This window comes from Oncorhynchus gorbuscha, linkage group LG14 (assembly GCF_021184085.1).
Source record: "Oncorhynchus gorbuscha isolate QuinsamMale2020 ecotype Even-year linkage group LG14, OgorEven_v1.0, whole genome shotgun sequence".
Lineage (NCBI taxonomy): Eukaryota > Metazoa > Chordata > Actinopteri > Salmoniformes > Salmonidae > Oncorhynchus > Oncorhynchus gorbuscha.
In genome coordinates this window covers 3,242,269-3,265,429 of record NC_060186.1, presented here as the reverse complement: position 1 = coordinate 3,265,429, position 23,161 = coordinate 3,242,269, and the positions used below count along the sequence as shown (strand labels likewise).

The window sequence follows — 23,161 nt, the reverse complement described above, 5'->3', positions numbered from 1 at the left end:
CCTCTCTCCTTCACCTCTCTCCCTCTCCCTCTCTCCTTCACCTCCTCTCCTCCCTCTCCCCCTCTCTCCTTCACCTCCTCTCCTCTCCCTCCCCTCTCTCCTTCACCTCCTCTCCTCCCCCACCCCTCTCTACTCCTCTCCCTCCTCTCCCTCCCTCTCTCCTTCACCTCCTCTCCTCTCCCTCCCCTCTCTCCTTCACCTCCTCTCCTCTCCCTCCCCTCTCTCCTTCACCTCCTCTCCTCTCCCACCCCTCTCTCCTTCACCTCCTCTGCCTCCCCGCTCTCCTTCAACTCCTCTGCCTCCCCTCTCTCCTTCACCTCCTCTGCCTCCCCTCTCTCCTTCAACTCCTCTGCCTCCCCTCTCTCCTTCAACTCCTCTGCCTCCCCTCTCTCCTTCACCTCCTCTCCCTCCCCTCTCTCCTTCACCTCCTCTCCTCTCCCTCCCTCCCCTCCTTCACCTCCTCTCCTCTCCCACCCCTCTCCTTCACCTCCTCTCTCTCTCTCCCTCTCTCCTTCACCTCCTCTCCTCTCTCTCCCCTCTCTCCTTCACCTCCTCTGCCTCCCCCTCTCCTTCAACTCCTCTCCCTCTCCCTCCCTCTCTCCTTCACCTTCAACTCCTCTCTCCCCTCTCTCCTTCACTCCTCTCCCTCCCCTCTCCTTCACCTCCTCTCCCTCCCCTCTCTCCTTCACCTCCTCTCCTTCCCCTCCTCTCCTCCCCTCCTCCCTTCTCCTTCTCTCCCTCCCTCCCCTCCTCTCTCTCTCTCCTTCACCTCCTCTCTCTCCCCCTCTCTCCTTCACCTCCTCTGCCTCCCCTCTCTCCTTCACCTCCTCTCCCTCCCCTCTCTCCTTCACCTCCTCTCCTCTCCCCTCTCTCCTTTACCTCCCTCCCTCCCTCACCTGTCCTTCACCTCCTCTCCCTCTTCCTCCCCCCTCTCTTTCACCTCCCTCTCCCTCTCCTCTCCTTCCTCCTCTCCCTCCTCCCTCCTCTCTCTCTCCTTCACCTCCTCCCTCCCTCTCTCCTTCACCTCCTCTCCTCCCCCTCTCTCCTTCACCTCCTCTGCCTCCCCTCTCTCCTTCACCTCCCTCTCCCTCCCCCTCCCTCTCCTTCACCTCCCTCCCTCCCTCCTCCCTCTCTCCTTCACCTCCTCTCCTCTCCTCCTCCCCTCTCCACCTCCCCTCTCCTCTCCTCTCCCCTCTCTCCTTCTCCCTCCTCCCTCTCCCCTCTCCCTCCTCCTCTTCCTTCCCTCCCCCTCTCCCTCCCCTCTCTCCCTCACCTCCTCTCCTCTCCCCCCCCTCTCTCCTTCACCTCCTCTCCCTCCCCTCTCTCCTTCACCTCCTCTCCCTCCCCCTCTCTCCTTCACCTCCCCTCCCTCCCTCCCTCACCTCTCCTCCCTCCCCTGTCTCCCTCTTCCTCCCCCCCTCTCTCCTTCACCTCCTCTCCTCCTCCCTCCCCCCCCTCTCTCCTTCTCCTTCTCTCCTCTCCCTCCCCTCCTCTTCTCTCTCCTTCACCTCCTCTCCCTCCCCTCTCTCCTTCACCTCCTCTCCTCCCCCTCCTCTCCCTCCCCTCTCCTTCACCTCCTCTCCCTCCCCCTCTCTCCTTCACCTCCTCTCCCTCCCTCTCTCTCCTTCACCTCCTCTCCTCCCCCGCTCTCCCCTCCTCTCCCTCCCCTCTCTCCTTCTCCTTCTCTCCCTCCCCCTCTCTCCTTCTCCTCCCTCCCTCCCTCACCTGTCCTTCACCTCCTCTCCCTCTTCCTCCTCCCCTCTCTCCTTCACCTCCCCTCCTCCTCTCCCCCTCTCTCCTTCTCCTTCTCTCCTTCACCTCCTCTCCCCTCCCTCTTCTCTCTCCTTCACCTCCTCTCCCTCCCCTCTCTCCTTCACCTCCTCTCCTCCCCCCTCTCTCGTTCACCTCCTCTCCCTCCCCTCTCTCCTTCACCTCCTCTCCCTCCCCCCCTCTCTCCTTCACCTCCTCTCCTCTCCCTCCCCTCTCTCCTTCACCTCCTCTCCTCTCCCTCCCCTCTCTCCTTCACCTCCTCTCCTTTCCCTCCCCCTCCCAACACACCTTCCAATCACATGGAAAATGGCCATTGATTTTGTTTTGTTTGGTTAGTGTTTCAGCCCCAGCCCAAGAGAGATGTTTATTCAAACCTGGACTCCCAATGAGGGTAGTGATGCCTGTTCATTCAAAATGTGAGAAAACCCCTCCTCTACTATTTACTAAACATATCAGTCATGCTGGGTCTGATTGATGTGTGTTTACTCTGCGCTGGGGAGATGGAGTCATTAGTCTGTGTGTGTCCCTTGAATGACGTGGAAGATGATTTCAAACCGAAATGATTCTTCCTGGACTGGCCCGATCCGGACGCCATTTTGTTCTGCATCCTGTGGGGGCCAGTTCATTTCCTGTTACCTTTCCAGAAAAGTATATATTTTTTTGTTGCTCCATTGTTGTTTCTCCCGACCGTACTGTTGAGTCCGGCCCAGTTGGATCCGGTATCACGGACGTTTAAACGATGAATCATTGTCTTCTGAATAGGAGGAGTGTTCTGGACGGAGTGACAAGGCTGAGATATGGATTCCTTATGAATAGGAGGAGTGTTCTGGACGGAGTGACAAGGCTGAGATATGGATTCCTTATGAATAGGAGGAGTGTTCTGGACGGAGTGACAAGGCTGAGATATGGATTCCTTATGAATAGGAGGAGTGTTCTGGACGGAGTGACAAGGCTGAGATATGGATTCCTTATGAATAGGAGGAGTGTTCTGGACGGAGTGACAAGGCTGAGATATGGATTCCTTATGAATAGGAGGAGTGTTCTGGACGGAGTGACAAGGCTGAGATATGGATTCCTTATGAATAGGAGGAGTGTTCTGGACGGAGTGACAAGGCTGAGATATGGATTCCTTATGAATAGGAGGAGTGTTCTGGACGGAGTGACAAGGCTGAGATATGGATTCCTTATGAATAGGAGGAGTGTTCTGGACGGAGTGACAAGGCTGAGATATGGATTCCTTCTGAATAGGAGGAGTGTTCTGGACGGAGTGACAAGGCTGAGATATGGATTCCTTATGAATAGGAGGAGTGTTCTGGACGGAGTGACAAGGCTGAGATATGGATTCCTTATGAATAGGAGGAGTGTTCTGGACGGAGTGACAAGGCTGAGATATGGATTCCTTATGAATAGGAGGAGTGTTCTGGACGGAGTGACAAGGCTGAGATATGGATTCCTTCTGAATAGGAGGAGTGTGTTCTGGACGAGGAGAATGACAAGGCTGAGATATGGAGTTCCTTAAGAATAGCTGAGAGTAATGATCAATACTCTACCTTATGATTACAATGACCATTATTTAAAACTGAAGCATTATGGATTTAAATCTCTTATGAAACAATAAAGGCTAGAAAAGTGTCTAAACTGGATCAAGCTGATATATATACATATACATGGCTTTTGAGATTTGTACATTACAACACTTATGAATAATATAATGTCTTTATCTTTTGAAACTTCTGTATGTTAAATGTTTACTGTACATTTTTTATTGTTTATTTCACTTTTATATATTATCCTCACTCGCTTTGGCAATGTTAACATATGTTTCTCTGTCAATAAAGCCCCTTGAGAGAGCAGAGAGCCGAGAGACGAGAGAGAGAGAGACAGAGAGATGCAGACCAGAGAGTGAGACAGACAGGAGACAGAGTGAGAGAGAAAGAGCAACAGACAGCTGTTCCAGAGTAATGAGAGAAGACTCTACCTTATGAGAGACAGATGACCATTATTTAAAACAGAGAGAGAGCAGAGAGAGAGTTATTTAAATCTCAGAAGAGAGAGACAGAGAGACAGAAACAGAGAGACAGAAGAGACAGAGACAGAGACAGAGAAAGAGCAGACAGACAGACTAGACAGACAGACAGACAGACAGACAGACAGACAGACAGACAGACATAAAGACAGACAGACAGACAGACAGACAGACAGTACTTTAACATGATGTCTCCATCAGTGACCCAGTACATCAAAATGAACTCAATAAAAAGACGTGTTTTACTCAACACTGTATATACATACATAATATCATGTCTTTATACTTTTGAAACTTCTGTATGTTAAAGTTTACTGTACATTTTTTGATTGTTTATTATAACAAATTAGATATTATCTACCAGACAGACAGACAGACTTTGGCAGATGTTAACATATGACCCTCAATTCACCCAGACTCTGACTTGAATTGAGCTCTCTGACCCATCAGAGAGCGAGAGACTCTGAGAGAGAGAAAGAGACAGAGAGACAGAGCTCTCTGACCCAGAGAGACCCAGCTCTCTGAAACGAGTGGATTACATGGCTGCAAAAGAGCTCTCTGACAGAGTGTTTTACAGTGACAGAGATCAGTCATAAGAATCTCTCCAGCTCTCTGACCCATCACTCATGTAATCTCCTTAATCTCTCCAGCTCTCCTGACCCATCACTTTGTCTCTCTCTCCTCTCTCTCTCTGACCCATCACTCTGTCTCTCTCTCTCCAGCTCTCTGACCCATCACTCTTCTCTCTCTCTCTCCAGCTCTCTGACCCATCACTCTGTCTCTCCAGCTCTCTGACCCATCACTCTGTCTCTCTCTCTCCAGCTCTCTGACCCATCACTCTGTCTCTCTCTCTCTCTCTCCAGCTCTCTGACCCATCACTCTGTCTCTCTCTCTCTCCAGCTCTCTGACCCATCACTCTCTCTCTCCAGCTCTCTGACCCATCACCCATCACTCTGTCTCTCCAGCTCTCTGACCCATCACTCTGTCTCTCCAGCTCTCTGACCCATCACTCTCTCTCTCCAGCTCTCTGACCCATCACTCTCTGTCTCTCCAGCTCTCTGACCCATCACTCTGTCTCTCCAGCTCTCTGACCCATCACTCTGTCTCTCTCTCTGTCTCTCCAGCTCTCTGACCCATCACTCTCTCTCTCTCTCTCCAGCTCTCTGACCCATCTCTCTCTCTCCAGCTCTCTGACCCATCACTCTGTCTCTCCAGCTCTCTGACCCATCTCTCTGTCTCTCCAGCTCTCTGACCCATCTCTCTGTCTCTCCAGCTCTCTGACCCATCTCTCTGTCTCTCCAGCTCTCTGACCCATCTCTCTGTCTCTCCAGCTCTCTGACCCATCACTCTGTCTCTCCAGCTCTGTGACCCATCACTCTGTCTCTCCAACTCTCTGACCCATCTCTCTCTCTCCAGCTCTGTGACCCATCACTCTGTCTCTCAAACTCTCTGACCCATCACTCTGTCTCTCCAACTCTCTGACCCATCACTCTGTCTCTCCAGCTCTCTGACCCATCTCTCTGTCTCTCTCCTCTTCTTCACAGTCTGTCTCATCTCTTTCTCGGCCGTGTTTAAACGGGCCATGACCAGTCCCAAAGGTATTCTGTCCTCTCAGGGCGGACATTTTAATTAGTAAAGAAAATAAAGCCATCATACAATAGACGGCACACTGTGTAAACAACCTGTTGGTGGTGCGGAACCACGGAGAGTCTGGCCGGGCAGAGCCATGCATCACGGGGTCTACACACATGGGACAGATATTGCATTAGTCCCAAATGGCACCCTATTCCCTATACAGTGCACTAGAGCCCATAGGGCACTGGTCAAAGTAGTGCACCATGTTGGGAATAGGGTTCAGTTTGGGACGCAGGCATTCTCACTAGGTATGGAACAACTAGGTTTATCAGGCACGGCTGTGATGGATCCATTATACAACTTTCACAAGTAGGACAATATACAGTATAATGTGTATATACAGTATAATGTGTATATACAGCACGGGACATGAGCAAATAAATGGTGCTATTTGGTCTGACTGAAATGTGAGATAAGTGTGTTAAAATGAAGGTCGGTGTGTGGAAAGGAATACAGAGGAACGGCGACTGGAAGGTTTTCCACGAACTCATGTGTTTTATTAAAGTCAGAATAAAGGGCTGGTTTGACTCATTAGTATAAGTGGATTAATGCCTGTGTGTGTGTGTGTGTGTGTGTGTGTGTGTGTGTGTGTGTGTGTGTGTGTGTGTGTGTGTGTGTGTGTGTGTGTGTGTGTGTGTGTGTGTGTGTGTGTGTGTGTGTGTGTGTGTGTGTGTGTGTGTGTGTGTGTGTTCATGGTCATATTTCATTGAATATAAGGAAGAGAGAGAGATGTATATAGAGAGAATTAGAGAGATAGAGAGATACAGTTGAAATCGGAAGTTAACATACACTTAGGTTGGAGTCATTAAAACTCATTTTTCAACCACTCCACCAATTTCTTGTTAACAAACTATGGTTTTGGCAAGTTGGTTAGAACATCTACTTTGTGCATGGCAAGTAATTTTTCCAACAATTGTTGACAGAGAGATTATTTTACTTATAATTCTCTGTATCACAATTCCAGTGGGTCAGAAGTTTACAAACACTAAGTTGACTGTGCCTTTAAACAGCTTGGAAATTCCAGAAAATGATGTCATGTCTTTAGAAGCTTCTGATATGCTAATTGACATCATTTGAGTCTATTGGAAGTGTACCTGTGGATGTATTTCAAGGTCTACCTTCAAACTCAGTGACTCTTTGCTTGACATCATGGGAAAATCAAAACAAATCAGCCAAGACCTCAGAAAAATAAATTGTAGACCTCCACAAGTTTGGTTCATCCTTGGGAGCAATTTCCAAACGCCTGAAGGTACCACGTTCATCTGTACAAACAATAGTACGCAAGTATAAACACCATGGGACCACGCAGCCATCATACCGCTCAGGGAGGAGATGCGTTCTGTCTCCTAGAGATGAACATACTTTGGTGCGAAAAGTGCAAATCAATCCCAGAACATCAGCAAAGGACCTTGTGAAGATGCTGGAGGAAACAGGTACAAAAGTATCTATATCCACAGTAAAACAAGTCCTATATCGACATAACATGAAAGGCCGCTCAGCAAGGAAGAAGCCACTGCTCCAAAACCGCCATGAAAAGCCAGACTACAGTTTGCAACTACACAAGGGGAAAAAGATTGTACATTTTGGAGAAATGTCCTCTGGTCTGATGGAACAAAAATATAACTGTTTGGCCATAATGAACATAGTTATGTTTGGAGGAAAAAGGGGGATGCTTGCAAGCCGAAGAACACCATCCCAACCGTGAAGCACGGGGGTGGCAGCATCATGTTGTCGGGGTGCTTTGCTACAGGGGGGACTGGTGCAGTTCACAAAATAGATTGCACCATGAGGAAAGAAAATTATATATATATATATATTGAAGCAACATCTCAAGACATCAGTCAGGAAGTTGAAGCTTGGTCGCAAATGGGTCTTCCAAATGGACAATGACATCAAGCATACTTCCAGAGTTGTGGCAAAATGGCTTAAGGACAACAAAGTCACGATATTGGAGTGGCCATCACAAAGTCCTGACCTCAATCCTATAGAACATTTGTGGGCAGAATTGAAAAATCGTGTGCGAGCAAGGTGGCCTACAAACCTGACTCAGTTACACCAGCTCTGTCAGGAGGAATGGGCCAAAATTCACCCAGCTTATTGTGGGAAGCTTGTGGAAGGCTACCCGAAACGTTTGTCCCAAGTTAAACCATTTAAAGGCAATGCTACCAAATACTAATTGAGTGTATGTAAACTTCTTATCCACTGGGAATGTGATGAAAGAAATAAAAGCTGAAATAAATAATTCTCTCTACTATTATTCTGACATTTAATAAAGTGGTGATCCTAACTGACCTAAAACAGGGATTTGTTTTTACAAGGATTAAATGTCAGGAATTGTGAAAAACTGAGTTTAAATGTATTTGGCTCGGGTGTATGTAGGTTGTAATGCTTACATCGTCTCAATGCGGCCTTGAGTCTCGGTTTGATCATTAACTTGTTTGTTTGTTGTAGACACAGAACCTTCAGTCATACATTACTCTGCTATTCGTCACTTCCTGATTTCCTGCATTCATTATCATAACTCATGACTTACAAATGTGGCTATATAATCACACATAGATATCAGTTTACTGTACCCTTTACATGGGCAATCAGTATGAGTTTACTATACCCTTTACATGGGCAATCAGCATGAGTTTACTATACCCTTTACATGGGCAATCAGCATGAGTTTACTGTACCCTTTACATGGGCAATCAGCATGAGTTTACTGTACCCTTTACATGGGCAATCAGTATGAGTTTACTGTACCCTTTACATGGGCAATCAGTATGAGTTTACAATCATGGGCAATCAGCATGAGTTTACTGTACCCTTTACATGGGCAATCAGCATGAGTTTACTATACCCTTTACATGGGCAATCAGTATGAGTTTACTGTACCCTTTTCATGGGCAATCAGTATGAGTTTACTGTACCCTTTTCATGGGCAATCAGTATGAGTTTACTGTACCCTTTTCATGGGCAATCAGCATGAGTTTACTGTACCCTTTACATGGGCAATCAGTATGAGTTTACTGTACCCTTTACATGGGCAATCAGCATGAGTTTACTATACCCTTTACATGGGCAATCAGTATGAGTTTACTGTACCCTTTACATGGGCAATCAGTATGAGTTTACTATACCCTTTACATGGGCAATCAGCATGAGTTTACTGTACCCTTTACATGGGCAATCAGTATGAGTTTACTATACCCTTTACATGGGCAATCAGTATGAGTTTACTGTACCCTTTACATGGGCAATCAGTATGAGTTTACTATACCCTTTACATGGGCAATCAGCATGAGTTTACTGTACCCTTTACATGGGCAATCAGCATGAGTTTACTGTACCCTTTACATGGGCAATCAGTATGAGTTTACTATACCCTTTACATGGGCAATCAGCATGAGTTTACTGTACCCTTTACATGAGCAATCAGTATGAGTTTACTGTACCCTTTACATGGGCAATCAGCATGAGTTTATGAACAATAAATCCTGCTGTGCGATTGCATATAAAATAACGTCCAACATGCTTTATTTCTCAGATATACAACGTTAAGTTCATTTAATTACACCGCCATATGAAAACAAGGATAATAGAAGGATACATGAGTCATGATTGACGCAGAGCCTGAAATAACTTTAGTTTTCGTCTCCACATGCCTGGTGTTCCACCCCCCCACACCCCACCCCTCCACCCCGGCGCTGACGGAATGATGACATGATTGTGTTCAGATCCATTATTTTAATAAATCATAAAGTTATAAAGTCATATTTCCTTGTGGATCTTGACATGCTTACGAAAAAGTTCACAAAGTGTTTTTTTTTCTGTTCTTGTTCCACACAACGTTTATTACCTCTAAATCGTACCACCACCAATCTCCTTTTAGGAATAACAAACACCACTCACAGATTACGCTCATTTGGTAAAGTTGTTTATTACATATTACATGGATTTAACACTCTGATATAAAAACAAAATATGCATTCTATTCACTGGCCCTATGAATGTAATGTACACACAGCCTCTAGCCAACGGGACGCTAGGCTAGCTAAACCTGGCTAACCAACGGGACGCTAGGCTAGCTAAACCTGGCTAACCAACGGGACGCTAGGCTAGCTAAACCTGGCTAGCCAACGGGACGCTAGGCTAGCTAAACCTGGCTAACCAACGGGACGCTAGGCTAGCTAAACCTGGCTAGCCAAGGGGACGATAGTCTAGCTAAAGCTGGCTAGCTAAACCTGGCTAGCCAACGGGACGATAGTCTAGCTAAACCTGGCTAGCCAACGGGACGCTAGGCTAGCTAAACCTGGCGAGCCAACGAAACGCTAGGCTAGCTAAACCTGGCTAGCCAATGTGATGCTAGGCTAGCTAAACCTGGCTAGCTAGACCTACTACCTACAATCTGCAGAGCTTGTGCCAGGCCTCCATCAGACCTCCTCCTCAGGGACCCTTTACTTTACATAATATACTTTTGGTATAAATACTCATCTATATTTTTTTTATACAATTCTGGTATTTTAAGAGCTCGAGATAATAAAAAAATAGCTTTTGCCTCCAAATTCTGAATCTGGGTAACGATGGAGAGAGAGAAAACAAGAAGAAGAAAAGAAAGACGATGTGTCACATTTGACAGTGGATTCATACAGCTACCCCAGTATCTGGTAGTTTGTAACAGAAACATTTGGCTACTTTGTGGCCAAATGAACACAACCCAGATTCAGCCCATCCACCTCTGTTGCAGAAAGTTTTTTAAAAATAAGTTTTTCTACGGTGTGCCCTAATGAACACGACCCAGATTCAGCCTATCCACCTCTCTTTTTAACCATGTCACACACCTAGGAAAGACCCTGAGACAAGGATGTCTCTCCTTCTCTGCTCTCTATCTTCAGCATGTCACATGGAGGAATGGCCACAGGCAGGTTCATAACAGCGAGTTTGTGTTTTGTTGAGAGAGAGAGAGAGAGAGAGAGAGAGAGAGAGAGAGAGAGAGAGAGAGAGAGAGAGAGACAGAAAACTAAATCACAGACAGCAAGGTTTTTGACAGACCATGAGCAGCAGAGTTTTCAGGAATGGCAAAGGCGGTTGATTACATTTTTAGGTTTCCAAGAGCAATTCGCTTTATAAGTAATGACATCTCGCTCCTTAATTCATCCACACAAGGACAAAGGAGGGGCCATGCCAAGACTTTGCAGTTGTTTCACGAGGTTGCTACACTGAACCAGCATTGAAGTCCCTAATTTTCCTAGTTCTAAGTGCTGGAGAGCTCTGAGCTAAAAGTAGATAACCTGTGATCAGCAAGGCAGGAGAGGAGGAGAGGGAGAGAGGATGAAGAGAGGATGAGGAGAGGGAGAGAGGATGAAGAGAGGATGAGGAGAGGGAGAGAGGATTTTTAATTTATTTTACCTTTATTTTACTAGGCAAGTCAATTAAGAACATATTCTTATTTTCAATGACGGCCTAGGAACAGTGGGTTAACTGCCTGTTCAGGGGCAGAACGACAGATTTTGTACCTTGTCAGCTCGGGGATTTGAACTTGCAACCTTTCGGTTACTAGTCCAACACTCTAACCACTAGGCTACCCTGCCGCCTGAGCTCTGCGGGCGGCAGGGTGAAGAGAGGGAGAGAGGATGAAGGAGGGAGAGAGGATGAAGAGAGGGAGAGAGGATGAAGAGAGGGAGAGAGGATGAGGATGAGGGAGAGAGGATGAAGAGAGGGAGAGAGGATGAAGGAGAGGGAGAGAGGATGAAGAGAGGGAGAGAGGATGAAGAGAGGGAGAGAGGATGAAGAGAGGGAGAGAGAGGATGAAGAGAGGGAGAGAGGATGAGGAGAGAGGGAGAGAGGATGAAGAGAGGGAGAGAGGATGAAGAAGGGAGAGAGGATGAAGAGAGGGAGAGAGGATGAAGAAAGGGAGAGAGGATGAAGAGAGGGAGAGAGGATGAAGAAGGGAGAGAGGATGAAGAGAGGGAGAGAGGATGAAGAGAGGGAGAGAGGATGAAGAGAGGGAGAGAGGATGAAGAGAGGGAGAGAGGATGAAGAGAGGGAGAGAGGATGAAGAGAGGGAGAGAGGATGAAGAGAGGGAGAGAGGATGAAGAGAGGGAGAGAGGATGAAGAGAGGGAGAGAGGATGAAGAGAGGGAGAGAGGATGAAGAGAGGAGAGAGGATGAAGAGAGGGAGAGAGGATGAAGAGAGGAGAGAGGATGAGGAGAGGGGGAGGATGAAGGATGAGGATGAGGAGAGGGAGAGGAAGAGAGGGAGAGAGGATGAGAGAGGAGAGAGGATGAAGAAAGGGAGAGAGGATGAGGAGAGGGAGAGAGGATGAAGAGAGGGAGAGAGGATGAGGAGAGGGAGAGAGGATGAAGAGAGGGAGAGAGGATGAGGAGAGGGAGAGAGGATGAAGAAAGGGAGAGAGGATGAGGAGAGGGAGAGAGGATGAAGAAAGGGAGAGAGGATGAGGAGAGGGAGAGAGGATGAAGAGAGGGATGAAGAGAGGGAGGAGAGGATGAAGAGAGGGAGAAGAGAGGATGAAGAGGATGAAGAAAAAGAGCTTGACGGTGGACCAGACATGAGGTCATTCTCCTGGTTGAGAAGAAGAAAGACGGGATGAGGATAAGAGAGGTCGACAACCCGGAGCTGAGCTCTGAAGATACCTCAGGAATGGCCTCAGAGGGATTTTAAACCTTGCTACTCTCAGATCCAAGTATTTGTCTGGAGAGGCCGCTGATGTTTGGCATTAGTAGTCGGTTAGCAAAAAGCAGAGGAAGTAAGTAGAAGAAGACAACAGAACGAGGAACGGAGGAAAGGGGTGAACTAGAACGCGGGCCGCTCTGACCTGACCCTCGTCCCGGTGATATTTCATTTCACGAGCGAGCCAGCTCCTTGGAAAGGGTTCAGTCCTGGAAGGCGGTGACCTGGTACCTCTATCCAGGTTAACACCCTGCTGCTGCTATGCTGCCGCTATGCCAAAGAACAAAGAGGCAGAACACAAGACGTCTCTGTCCTGTTTTCATTCTGACCTCTAAAACACATGAATAAGAATCTTCCTCTCTCCCTCTCCCTCGCTTTCTCTCCCGTCCTCTCCTCTCCCCTCTCTTTCTCTCCTCTCGCTCTCCCTCTCTTTCTCTCCTCTCCTCTCTTTCTCAACTCCTCTCCCTCTCTTTCTCTCCTCTCCTCTCTCTTTCTCAACTCCTCTCCTCCCTCTCTTTCTCTCCTCTCCCTCTCTTTGTCAACTCCTCTCCTCTCTCTTTCTCTCCTCTCTCTTTCCCTCCTCTCCTCTCAACTCCTCTCCCTCTCTTTCTCTCCTCTCTTCCCTCCTCTTCTCAACTCCTCTCCCTCTCTTTCTCTCCTCTCCCTCTCTTTCTCAACTCCTCTCCTCTCTCTCTCTCTCTCTCCTCCTCTCCTCTCAACTCCTCCCCTCTCCCCTCCTCCCCAGGTACGTGCTCTAGTCACTAGGTAATGGAGGAGAATCATGCATGCTGGTGATTGACGTAGTTAAATGATAAACACAACTAAAGATGTAATATACTGTGTTGTCATCACTCTAAATGGTAACGGTGCATCGATAAAACAGTCTAAAAGCAACAACTCACTAAATAGGGGGAAAACTTTACAACTAAATAGTTGGGTCAAATACGAATACACACCAAACCTTACTTTAAAACAAACTGGCATATTCTAAACAAGGAAAACAGATTGTCACAGTATAATGTACACAAATGAACAGGCACGTAAGTGCAACCTCACACACGCACGCACACACACACACACACACACACACACACACACACACACACACACACACGCACACACGCACACACACACACACACACACACACACACACACACACACACACACACACACACACACACACACACACACACACACACACACACACACAGTGTGGCATATGTGACCAAATGTAATTGGTGCCGTTGTTGCTGAAGGAGAATGTTGTGACATGGCAGTCTTAGATGGTGTAATCTCACAAGGTCACCACACTTTTAACACCAAGTATCGATAGATGACAAGACCAACAACACACACACACACACACACACACACACACACACACACACACACACACACACACACACACACACACACACACACACACACAAACACACTTGTAACACATAACACACAGAGGACAAACACACATGACACTTTATCTTACACAATCGGAAACAAAAATGAATGCACACCTTACGAATTGTTCTCACAAACTCCGCTTGTAATTATATAACTGTCAGAGAGGATGTTTAAACTCAGATGATGTGTTATATCTTAGAGATCTATCGGAAATAAAAATGAATGCAGTGTGGAATTTCCTCTTCCTCTTCCTCCTCCTCTTCCTCCTCCTCCTCCTCCTCATCCTCATCCTGGCCTACATATTATAGAGTCAAGTACCTTCATTAAAAGAGAGAAGAGCCACGGTGTTGCTGTACATATGATGATCGGAAACTGTTCATAACTGTGTTCATAACATAATCAGTTGTGCTTCTGTCCGGCATCAAGCTGCCAGGCTGGGATTTACACATAGCTGGTACTGTACAGACAGATAGATAGAGAGATATGAAAACCAGGACAATGGGAGTCTATCTAGCTCTATATCAGAGTTCTGATTCAGACAGATACAGAGACATGAAAACCAGGACAATGGGAGTCTATCTAGCTCTATATCAGAGTTCTGATTCAGATAGACAGATATGAATACCAGGACAATGGGAGTCTATCTAGCTCTATATCACAGTTCTGATTCAGATACAGAGACATGAAAACCAGGACAATGGGAGTCTATCTAGCTCTATATCAGAGTTCTGATTCAGATAGAGAGATATGAATACCAGGACAATGGGAGTCTATCTAGCTCTATATTACAGTTCTGATTCAGACAGATACAGAGACATGAAAACCAGGACAATGGGAGTCTATCTAGCTCTATATCAGAGTTCTGATTCAGATAGAGATATGAATACCAGGACAATGGGAGTCTATCTAGCTCTATATTACAGTTCTGATTCAGAGGAGAGCCATGGCGGCCATTTTGTGTCCTGTTCTTGTCCATGTAGCAGTGGCCTTGTTTCTTCATCCTTCCTCTTTGGCTACATGTACTGCTCTAACACAGTCTGTGTCTGTGTGTAGGGGGTTGATCTAGGGCATGGGGTACTGGGGGTAGAACCCAGAGCCCTGCAGCCCTGGGAGTAAAAACAGTGTAGCCTGAACGCTACTCTGCCTAGCGACAGGGGATGAAGGAAATCGGAGGGTGGTGTGCCTCGGCGCTGGGTTGCTGCCCCGCCCCCCTAGACTCCTCCTCCTCCTCTGACACCCCGAAGGTGACCAGGGCCTGCGTGGAGTCACATGACTGTTTCTCTGCGTCCTCCGAGTTGAGCGAGACGAGGCTGAGTCGGCGAGGTCTGCTGAGGTGCAGGGCGCCGCGAGTCCTTCTGTGGAGCAGGCCCAGGTCCTCTCTGAAGTGAGGGTTGAAGAGGACGTAGAGTAGAGGGTTGAGGCAGGCTGGCAGAGGAACCACCACTAGAAGCACTGACTTCACCACCTCAGGCCCTACTGAGGGCAGTTTCAGCAGGGAGGAGAAGGAGAGGAAGGCTACAGGGAAGTAGAGGAGACAGTTGGTGAACAGCAGCCAGGCCACGTGACGGATCATGGGGCAGTCCCACAGGTTGTCCGGCTCTCCTTTCTCCAGGCTGCAGTAGAGGCGGGCGTATGTGACGGTCATGATGAGATAACATAGGGAGTTGACCAGGACTAGAGCCACCATGAAGCCCAGAGAGGAGGGCTCTTCGTAGGGCATGGGGAGACAGATGGAGGAGACTCCGTAGTCCCCCAGCAGGGGGAGCAGGGTGATAGCCAGGCCCAGAAGGAAACACAAGGCGGCCACCAGCCTCAGCGTGCCCGTCGAACTCTTCCCCTCGGCGGCCTTGCCTCTCCGATCGACAGCCCCTCTCCAGGGCGGCCACAGTCAGTAAGAAGATACTGGTCTCAGAAGCGAAGATGGAGACGAAGCCGGTCAGCTTGCAGCCCGTGCTGCTCTCCCAACGCGCCCGTAAGCGGCCAAGCTGCCGAAGGTCAAGGCATCGACGGTGGCCAGCGTGGCAGACCACAGCCCCATCAGGCTGTTTACCAGAGCCAGCAGGCCAATCAGCAGCTTCACAGGGGACAGGAAGGACGGGGAGAGAAAGATGGAGACCATCACCAGTGTGTTGCAGACCAGGGAGAGAGTAGCAATGACCCACACACCAACACGGATCAACCAGCTGCCAAACAGGTGGTGGCAAGGACGGAACGGACCTGGGGGAAGACAGATCAATCAATCAACCAGTCAATCATTCAACCAGTCACTCAATCAACCAGTCAATCAATCAACCAGTCAATCAATCAACCAGTCAATCAATCAACCAATCAATAAATCATTCAACCAGTCAATCAATCAACCAGTCAATCAATCAACCAGTCAATCATTCAACCAGTCAATCAATCAACCAGTCAATCAATCAACCAGTCACTCAATCAACCAGTCAATCAATAAATCAGTCAACGAGTCAATCAATCAACCAGTCAATCAATCAACCAGTTAATCAATCAACCAGTCAATCAGTCAACCAGTCAATCAATCAGTCAATCAATCAGTCAATCAATCAACCAGTCAATCAATCAACCAGTCAATCAATCAATCAGTCAATCAATCAATCAGTCAACGAGTCAATCAATCAACCAGTCAATCAATCAACCAGTTAATCAATCAACCAGTCAATCAGTCAACCAGTCAATCAATCAATCAACCAGTCAATCAATCAACCAGTCAACCAGTCAATCAATCAACCAGTCAATCAGTCAACCAGTCAATCAGTCAACCAGTCAATCAACCAGTCAATCAATCAACCAGTCAACCAGTCAATCAATCAACCAGTCAATAATCAATCAACCAGTCAATCAATCAACCAGTCAATCAATCAACCAGTCAATCAATCAACCAGTCAATCAACCAGTCAATCAATCAACCAGTCAAACAGTCAATCAATCAACCAGTCAATCAGTCAACCAGTCAATCAGTCAACCAGTCAATCAATCAACCAGTCAATCAATAAATCATTCAACAAGTCAATGAATGAACCATGTTAGGGGGAAGGGTGGTGGGGGGGGGGGGGGTGTTGCCTTACCAGGTGATGGGGAACACTGGACAGTGTGGTGGGATTTGGGCTCATCATCAAAGTCCAACAGAAAGTCCTCGTGGTCTTAAATCAAATCAAAGGTTATATCCAGGTTATCAAGACGTTTCATAGGAACTGAAAATGAGTCACTGTTTCTGTCAGGAGGCATATGAGCGACACACCATGTATCCTTACAACACGGATCTGAAGTGGTATGTATTCCCATTCCCTTTTAATGGGGGCAGTGTACTATCTGGGGTTGTTTGAGAACACACCTTGGTTAGACAAGATGCCCTCCCTCCTCCCGAAGTCGTCCCTCCCGTTGTGGTTAGTGTCTCTGTCCCAGGGAGAGGAGTGTTTCTCACAGGAGACGAAGGCACAGCACTGGAAGGCATAGGGCAGCTCCATCACCCTACAGAGAGAGAGACATACCAGACATACAACATACCAATTAGGATCTGGAGAGAGAGACATACCAGACATACAACATACCAATTAGGATCTGGAGAGAGAGACATACCAGACATACAACATACCAATTAGGATTAGGCTAAAAATACTTGAATCAGTTATAGAGCCCATTGCCCTTTATGGTTGTGAGGTCTGGGGTCCGCTCACCAACCAAGACTTCACAAAATGGGATAAACACCAAATTGGACTCTGCACGCAGAATTCTGCAAAAATATCCTCCGTGTACAACGTAAAACACCAAATAATGCATGCAGAGCAGAATTAGGCCGATACCCACTAATTATCAAAATCCAGAAAAGAGCCGTTAAATTCTACAACCACCTAAAAGGAAGCAATTCCCAAACCTTCCATAGCAAAGCCATCACCTACAGAGAGATTAACCTGGAGAAGAGTCCCCTAAGCAAGCTGGTCCTGGGGCTCTGTTCACAAACACAAACACACCCTACAGAGCCCCAGGACAGCAGCACAATTAGACCCAACCAAATCATGAGAAAACAAAAAGATAATTACTTAACACATTGGAAAGAATTAACAAAAAAACAGAGCAAACTAGAATGCTATTTGGCCCTACACAGAGAGTACACAGCGGCAGAATACCTGACCACTGTGACTGACCCAAAATTAAGGAAAGCTTTGACTATGTACAGACTCAGTGAGCATAGCCTTGCTATTGAGAAAGGCCACCGTAGGCAGACATGGCTCTCAAGAGAAGACAGGCTATGTGCTCACTGCCCACAAAATGAGGTGGAAACTGAGCTGCACTTCCTAACCTCCTGCCCAATGTATGACCATATTAGAGATACATATTTCCCTCAGATTACACAGATCCACAAAGAATTCGAAAACAAATCCAATTTTGAAAAACTCCCATATCTTTTGGGTGAAATACCACAGTGTGACATCACAGCAGCAAGATTTGTGACCTGTTGCCACAAGAAAAGGGCAACCAGTGAAGAACAAACACCATTGTAAATACAACCCATATTTATGCTTATTCATTTATCTTGTGTCCCTATTTGTACATTGTACTTTAACTATTTGTTACAACACTGTATATATAAATATATATATAATATGACATTTGTAATGTCTTTACTGTTTTTAAACTTCTGTATGTTTAATGTTTACTGTTAATTTTTGTTGTTTTTCACTTTATATATTCACTTTGTATGTTGTCTACCTCACTTGCTTTGGCAATGTTAACACGTTTCCCATGCCAATAAAGCCCTTGAATTGAATTGAATTGAATTGACAGAGGGAGAGAGAGAGAGAGACGGAGAGAGAGAGAGAGAGAGCTGGAGAGAGAGAGAGCTGGACTTAGGAGAGAGAGAGAGAGAGAGAGAGAGAGAGAGAGAGAGACAGAGAGAGAGAGAGAGAGAGAGAGAGAGAGAGAGAGAGAGAGAGAGAGAGAGAGAGAGAGAGAGAGAGAGAGAGAGAGAGAGAGAGAGAGAGAGGAGAGAGAGAGAGAGAGAGAGAGAGAGAGAGAGAGAGAGAGAGAGAGAGAGAGAGAGAGAGAGAGAGAGAGAGAGAGAGAGAGAGAGAGAGAGAGAGAGAGAGAGAGAGAGAGAGTCAGACGGACAAGAAACATGAGAGAGAGAGAGAGAGAGAGAGAGAGAGAGAGAGCTGGAGGAGAGCCACCAAACTAGAGAGAGAGAAAGAGGAAGAGACAGGGAGAAGCTAGAGAGAGAGAGAGAGAGTCATCCTACAAGAAACATGGTATAAAGGAGACGGACCCACTGGTTGCCCTCTAGGTTACAGAGAGCTGGTGGTCACAGCCACCAAACTACCAGGTGTGAAATGAGGAAGAGACAGGGGGAATGCTAATTTGGTATCAGTTCTACCTATATCAGCAGACTTTAACTCACTCTTCATCCTAGAGGGGAGATCAAAAGGCCCAGGAACATTTACATCTGGCTTGAAACCAAAATGAAAGATCTCAACAAGAAAATGTCCTCCTGTTGGTGACAGCATTCCCTCCCTCACATGCCCCCCTAGACACAACAATGACAGCTTCTTCATCCTAGAGGGGGAGATCAACCATTTCCAGGCCCAGGGACATGTACTAGTCTGTGGCGACCTAAATGCCAGAACCGGACAAGAACCTGACACCCTCCCTGTTGGTGACAGCATTCCCTCCCTCACATGCCCCCCTAGACACAACTATGACAACATAACCAACAAAAACGGGTCACAACTCCTGCAGCTCTGTCAGACACTGGGTATGTACATAGTCAATGGTAGCCTTCGAGGGGACTCCTACAGTAGGTACACCTATACCTTGTCTTTTGGCAGTAGTACTGTAGACTACTTTATCACTGACCTCAACCCAGAATCTCTCAGAGCGTTCACAGTCAGTTCACTGACACCCCTATCAGACCACAGCAAAATCACAGTCTACTTGAACAGAGCAATGCTCAATCATGAGGCATCAAAGCCAAAGGAACTAAATAATATTAAGAAATGCTATAGATGGAAGGAAAGTAGTGTGGAAATCTACCAAAAAATTTGGGAACAACAAATTCAATCCCTTCTAGACAATTTCCTGGACATAATGTTTCACTGTAATAGTGAAGGTGTAAACTTGGCAGTAGAACATCTTACCAGTATATTTGACCTCTCAGCTTCTCTATCAAATCTAAAAATCTCAAATAGAAAACCAGAAGAAAATGAACAACAATGACAAATGGTTTGATGAAGAATGCAACAATCTAAGAAAGAAATGGAGAAACCTGTCCAACCAAAAACACAGAGATCCAGAAAACCTGAGTCTACGCCTTCACTATGGTGAATCACTAAAACAATACAGAAATACACTACGGAAAACCTGAGTCTACACCTTCACTATGGTGAATCACTAAAACAATACAGAAATACACTACGGAAAACCTGAGTCTACGCCTTCACTATAGTGAATCTAAAACAATAAAATGGAAAAATACCTTCACTATGGTGAAATACACAGAAATACACTACGGAAAACCTGAGTCTACACCTTCACTATAGTGAATCACTAAAACAATACAGAAATACACTACGGAAAAAGAAGGAACAGCATGTCAGAAATCCTCTCAATGTAATCCATAGAATCCAATTTGGCATGAGGGTCTGCTATACAAATTGATGGAAAGTGGTGTTGGGGGAAAAAACATACAACATTATAAAATCCATGTACACAAACAACAAGTGTGTGGTTAAAATTGGCAAAAGACACACAGATTTCTTTCCACGGGGCCGTGGGGTGAGACAGGGATGCAGCTTAAGCCCCACCCTCTTCAACATACAGTGGGGCAAAAAAGTATTTAGTCAGCCACCAATTGCGCAAGTTCTCCCACTTAAAAAGATGAGAGAGGCCTGTAATTTTCAACATAGGTACACTTCAACTATGACAGACAAAATGAGAAAAAAATCCAGAAAATCACATTGTAGGAATTTTAATGAATTTATTTGCAAATTATGGTGGAAAATAAATATTTGGTCACCTACAAACAAGCAAGATTTCTGGCTCTCACAGACCTGTAGCTTCTTCTTTAAGAGGCTCCTCTGTCCTCCACTCGTTACCTGTATTAATGGCACCTGTTTGAACGTGTTATCAGTATAAAAGACACCTGTCCACAACCTCAAACAGTCACACTCCAAACATCACCATGGCCACGACCAAAGAGCTGTCAAAGGACACCAGCAACAAAATTTTAGACCTGCACCAGGCTGGGAAGACTGAATCTGCAATAGGTAAGCAGCTTGGTTTGAAGAAATCAACTGTGAGAGCAATTATTAGGAAATGAAAGACATACAAGACCACTGATAATCTCCCTCGATCTGGGGCTCCACGCAAGATTTCACCCCGTGGGGTCAAAATGATCACAAGAACGGTGAGCAAAAATCCCAGAACCACACGGGGGGGATCTAGTGAATGACCTGCAGAGAGCTGGGACCAAAGTAACAAAGCCTACCATCAGTAGCACACTACGCCGCCAGGGACTCAAATCCTGCAGTGCCAGACGTGTCCCCCTGCTTAAGCCAGTACATGTCCAGGCCCGTCTGAAGTTTGCTAGAGAGCATTTGGATGATCCAGAAGAAGATTGGGAGAATGTCATATGGTCAGATGAAACCAAAATAGGACTTTTTGGTAAAAACTCAACTCGTCGTGTTTGGAGGACAAAGAATGCTGAGTTGCATCCAAAGAACACCATACCTACTGTGAAGCATGGGGGTGGAAACATCATGCTTTGGGGTTGTTTTTCTGCAAAGGGACCAGGATGACTGATCCGTGTAAAGGAAATAATGAATGGGGCCATGTATCGTGAGATTTTGAGTGAAAACCTCCTATCAGCAAGGGCATTGAAGATGAAACGTGGCTGGATCTTTCAGCATGACAATGATGTCACGACTAGTCAAGGTGGGTGGAATCAGGCGCAGAGAGCAAATAGTGAATAGAGGTTTATTCTCCGGTGAACAACAATAAACACGGACAACCCAAAATACAAACAGGGTGAAAAATATCCAAAACAGGAAATAAAAGACAAACCGGAGAAATAAAACACAAAAACACCGACAGCCGAAACGAAATGTCAAAAACAAACAATCCACACAAAACAAGGGCGGGACAACCTACATTATATACAGATACTAATTAACTAACACACAGGTGAAAACAATCAGACAAAACCAACAGATAACCGAAAAGGGATCGGTAGTGGCTAATAGGACGGTGACGACGACCGCCGAGCACCGCTTGAACGGGCAGGAGAGCCAACCTCGGCGGAAGTCGTGACAAATGATCCCAAACACACTGCCCGGCATGAAGGAGTGGCTTTGTAAGAAGCATTTCAAGGTCCTGGAGTGGCCTAGCCAGTCTCAGATCTCAACCCCATAGAAAATCTTTGGAGGGAGTTGAAAGTCTGTGTTGCCCAGCAACAGCCCCAAAACATCACTGCTCTAGTGGAGATCTGCATGGAGGACTGACCTCTGTCATTGCCAACAAAGGTTATATAACAAAGTATTGAGATAAACTTTTGTTGTTGACCAAATACTTATTTTCCACCATAATTTTGCAAATAAATTCATTAAAAGTCCTACAAAGTGATTTTCTGGAGGTTTTTCTTCTCATTTTGTCTGTGATAGTTGAAGTGGACCTATGATGAAAATTACAGGCCTCTCTCATCTTTTTAAGTGGGAGAACTTGCACAACTGGTGGCTCACTAAATACTTTTTTGCCCCACTGTATATATAATAATATAATAATAATATATGCCATTTAGCAGACGCTTTTATCCAAAGCGACTTACAGTCATGTGTGCATACATTCTACGAATGGGTGGTCCCGGGGATCGAACCCACTACCCTGGCGTTACAAGCGCCATGCTCTACAACGAATTGGCGAGGGCACTAGAAAAGTCTGCAGCACCCGGCTTCAACCTACCAGAATCTGAATTCAAATGTATACTGTTTGCTGATGATCTGGTGCTTCTGTCCCCAACCAAGGAGGGCCTACAGCAGCACCTAGATATTCTGCACAGATTCTCTCAGACCTGGACCCTGACAGTAAATCTCAGTAAGACCAAAAATAATGGTGTTCCAAAAAAGGTCCAGTCACCAGGACAACAAATACAAATTCCATCTAGACACTGTTGCCCTAGAGCACACAAAAAACTATACATACCTTGGCCTAAACATCAGCGCCACAGGTAACTTCCACAAAGCTGTGAACGATCTGAGAGACAAGGCAAGAAGGGCATTCTATGCCATCAAAAGGAACATACAATTCGACATACCAATTAGGATCTGGCTAAAAATACTTGAATCAGTTATAGAACCCATTGCCCTTTATGGTTGTGAGGTCTGGGGTCCGCTCACCAACCAAATTGAGACTCTGCATACAGAATTCTGCAAAAATATCCTCAGAGTACAACGTAGAACACCAAATAATGCACGCAGAGCAGAATTAGGCCGATACCAACTAATTATCAAAATCCAGAAAAGAGCTGTTAAATTCTACAACCACCTAAAAGGAAACAATTCCCAAACCTTCCATTACAAAGCCATCACCTACAGAGAGATGAACCTTGTGAAGAGTCCCCTAAGCAAGCTGGTCTGTTCACAAA

At 46.2% G+C, this 23,161-nt stretch overlaps 1 pseudogene; it reads right to left on the bottom strand.

The window, feature by feature from the left end:
• Nucleotides 1–13,626: 13,626 nt before the first annotated feature.
• The window catches only part of LOC123995850, a 110,988-nt pseudogene continuing 101,453 nt past the window's right edge, over nucleotides 13,627–23,161 (bottom strand).